The sequence below is a fragment of the Penaeus monodon genome, chromosome 42 (assembly GCF_015228065.2).
Source record: "Penaeus monodon isolate SGIC_2016 chromosome 42, NSTDA_Pmon_1, whole genome shotgun sequence".
Classification (NCBI taxonomy): Eukaryota; Metazoa; Arthropoda; class Malacostraca; order Decapoda; family Penaeidae; genus Penaeus; species Penaeus monodon.
This window is the reverse complement of record NC_051427.1, coordinates 14,214,643-14,218,954: the sequence shown is the minus strand read 5'-3', so window position 1 is coordinate 14,218,954 and position 4,312 is coordinate 14,214,643.

Genomic DNA, 4,312 nt, shown 5'->3' with positions numbered 1-4,312 from the left:
TGTATTCTATTCTATTATTCTTTGTGTGTGTGTGTGTATTATTTAATTATTTTTATTTTATTATTATTATTTATTATTATCTTATATTATATATTTTTTATTTGCTATTTTATATGTTCATATATATTTTTTCTATCTTTCTTATTTCTATTCTTCTTTTTTATTGCTATTTGCTTTCTAATTTCTTTATTGTTTTTCTTCTTTTTTTATTTTTTTTTTTTATTATCTTCTTTTTTTTTTTTCTTTCTATTCATCTGTTCTTTTTTTTTATTCTTTCTATTTCTCTTTCTTTATCTTTTTTCTTCTTTTTTTTTTTTTTCTCTCCCCTCTATCTCTTCTCTCTTCCTCTTTGCCCCCGCCTCTCCGTTCTCCGTCTCTGTTCCTCCCTCCTGTCTCCCTCTCTCTTTTACCCCTGCTTCCCCGTTTCCCGCTTCGTGTGCTTTTTCCATCCTGTCTGGCCTTCGCCCCCCTCCCCTTGATCCAGCCCCTCCAGTGCCCCCTGTTTTCTTCCTGCTTCCTTCGGTCTTTCGTCCCCGTGTCCCTCCCTCCCGGCCTCTCCCTTTCCTTGTCTTCTTTCCCTTGTTTGTCTCCCGCCCCCATTTCCCAGGGAGCTACACGTCTTTTGTCCTTGGCCGGATCGCAAATAGAAACCTACTCAGCAAGCAACCCTCTCACAAGTTTCTATCAAGTATATTCAGCACGAATTAGAGATGGGTCGAGGGCCTGCCTGGAGACTCGCCAAGAGGGACCCTTGTGGTTGGAAGCGAAGGGTGGATGTGGCCGCCTCCGTCGGAATGATGATATTCAGCACAAGCTACACATTGTTCTCCTTCGTCCCACCAGTTTTAGACCTTGGGATCAGTTGTGTGGTTGGTGGCAGATAGCAGTTCAGCTGTATGATGAAAACGGGGTAAATGTCATGAAATAAAGTTTGAAGGAGTTATATCGGCGGGCTTAAATCATGGATTTGGGCTTTTTAGCACTAGTATGATATTTTGGACGCTTCATCCGTTCTTCTATGTCCAGAATGATAGAGAGCACCGTTTTTTTTTTCTCCTAACTTATTTTTGCCTAGATTATAAATTAATGCAAGGTTTGGTGCTTTATGATACATTTGGTTAGATTTGGACATGTCTATGAAGTCATTTTCTAACTTGTGTTCGAACTAAAACAAAATGGAAGCGCATTTCCCGGGTGCTGGGAACTTCATTTGAAAACCAAAGAGCGGCGATTACTAAGTTAACGGAAGGTAGAGGTCTTTTGCTTCATCCACATTGAAAAAGTACAGACCCTTGTACATCTACTACACAGAAGTTAGAAGGCCCTAGCTCCGCGCGGGCCCAACAAAAGGTAGGGGCCCTCAACTCCGCCCTACGTCACAGATTGTAAAAATCCTTACTTCGTCCACTTCGCGGAAAGGAAGAAGCCTGTCTGGAAATATAAAACTCTGTGAACACAACAAAAACGTTTCCAAACCCCACAGAGTCAAGATGTCCTCCCAGACATATAAACACAAAATCATATACTAGTTGGGTGAAGGAGGGTCAGGTCAAACTTTAATTACTACTAAGATATAATGTCATCCCGCCCCAACAACCAAATTAGGTGGATGAATCAGGCAATTTCCTATTAAGGAGTGTTTTTTAACCATTTTTTCTCTCTTTGAAAATTTTATAAATCATTTTTAGTGCCCTTCCATTCCCCAAATGGCCTTCATCACGTAAATGGACAATAAACATTAGGATCCCCCCCTGCCTAACATAGCTTTGTGTTCACTTTTTCATTCGTCAACAACTTCACTAGTTCTGTTGTTTATGTATTTGGGACTTCTTCGCAAAAAATTTTGTAAATGCCAGAGTAAGTATAAAGAGCAACCATTGGCTGCCTTGTATCAAAAATGTAATGCGTTAGGGTCAGTAATGTGATGTCGAAAACAACCCTCCCTAAAATAAATAACGTGTATCCGTCGACGACAAAACCCATGTATGTAAAAACTGCTGAGAGAAATCTTTTGCTTGCTTTTATAATATGAGATGATATTGTCGTCAACCCCTTAAATTATTCTAGTTTTTATTTAATTATCAATATTATTGTTGTTTTATCAATTTAATTATAAGTATCCATACAGTCTTACTTATATACGTAATGCTGATATGCGTACTTATATCTAACAAAAACAAAAAGTACTATACAAGAAATGTTTTTTTTTCTTGTTAACTCAGCTGCATCATTTGCCCATCCCTGTTTTTTGGCCGATGACCCCTGACTTGGCGGCTACCCCAGCACCGAATGAAAATTAAATTTTAGTAAAATGATCGCATTATTATGCATCTTTGAGCATGTAATGGAACCCCATTTATTGGACCCGTTCAATTTCTACGGCTTTCCCCCCAGGTTTCACTAACATGTGTTGCCAAGGAATTTTTTTTATTAATGTTCTCTATGAATTTGACCGTTCGGATGAATTGAGGTAGTCTTTAAACGTGAAATTATTTCTATAGATTTTTCCACATATTTTTATCAACACCAGTTTTATGGAATTGTTATCTCCAACATTATGAAAGCATTTACCTTTCACCAGTTTCAAATTTAAAGACTCTTTAGTACTGTGAGCTTGATATTAGCCAAACAATTGGCTTTTTAGTGTCATAATTTTTCTTATCCATGAATATAAACGCATATTAGTTTCCTTATCAGTTAAGACTATAGTAGAAATAAAATTTAAGTTCAACTAGTAAAAGGCTCTAATTTTTTCCTATATATATTCATTCCAACAACCTAGAAATACACTTGGGTCCTCAAAGGATCTATACCCCGGTCCCTAATATCTTAGCTACGTCAGGTATCTGTAGGTTGTTTAGTAAGAGGATAAAAGGGTAAAGAAGTGTGTGTGTTTTTTGTGTGCGTGTGCGTGTGTGCATGTGCGTGTGCGTGGTGTGCGTGTGCGTGTGCGTGTGCGTGTGCGTGTGTGTGGGGCGTGTGCGTGTGCGTGTGCGTGTGTGTGTGTGTGTGTGTGTGTGTGTGTGTGTGTGGGGGTGTGTGTGTGTGGGGTGTGTGTGTGTGTGTGTGCGTGTGTTGGGGGTGTGTGTGGGGTTTTATGTTTCTTTTTTCATAATCTATATGCCTTTGTACCTGTTTCCCCCAAATTTGTACAGTCAGGAAATTTGATTCGGCGCAAAAACCTAGAGACATCTTCATCAAAAAGACATTAAAATGGGTCCGTGGAGCCGAAAGAAAAATGAGAAATTATGATACTTTTCGTTTCCAGATTACTTTGATCTTCTTTGTCTTCCTCGTCTTTACGTTTCTTTTCAAAGTTAAGCATTTTATTTACTATTATTCCCTAAAATTATCATATTTGCAGTTTCGTATACATGATATTAGCAATAGTCCCTATGGGAGATGATTAAGTTAGTCAATATTTTAAAGCAAAAATAACCTGAATTTGCTCTAGGGGTGGTATTTAAATGAAGCTTTTTAAATACTACGAATTTCACGATGCCTTATACTGACTCTATACCTTTCATTCAATTAAGATAACGATTTAAACTAAATGACGTTCTATTTAACTTAACTTAGCTATTAATCAGGTTGTTTTTGCAATAATAAATCTAATAGGGTTCAGGCATTAGTTTTCATCCCCTGAATGATCGTTTATTTATTTATTTATTTTATTATTAACATACATTAAAAAATATGACTCCTCGCATGCATTCAGTGAAAAATAGATACATGCACACACACACACACCACACACACACATACACACACACACACACACACCCACACACACACACACACATAATATAATATATATATATATTATATATATATATATTATATATTATATATATATATATAATATATATTTTATATATATACATATTATTCACTTATGCGATGAATGTTACCAGCTTAACTGCGAAGACGCTAAATTAGCTCAGGAATCGACGATTTTCCGTGAAAGAAAAGTGCTTAATTTCAACTCGAGTGCTGACCAGTGGGACTCGGATGACCTTCCCTAGACTCTTTGACCTTGACCCTTCTCCGGGAACCTGATTTCGTATTGTCTCTCTGGCATTATATAATCATCTCAAAATCCTCCCTGTTTCCATGTCCGTTATTAGTCCGTCTGATGAGGAACTCTCGACGATTTCGAAAAGTCACGGTTTATTTCCTTTCTTATTTTGGCTGTTTTCCTTTTCATCGTGTGTGTGTGCGTGCGTGTAAGTGTGTGGGTGTGTGTGTGTGTGTGTGTGTGTGTGTGTGTGTGTGTGTGTGTGTGTGTGTGTGTGTGTGTGTGTGTGTGTGT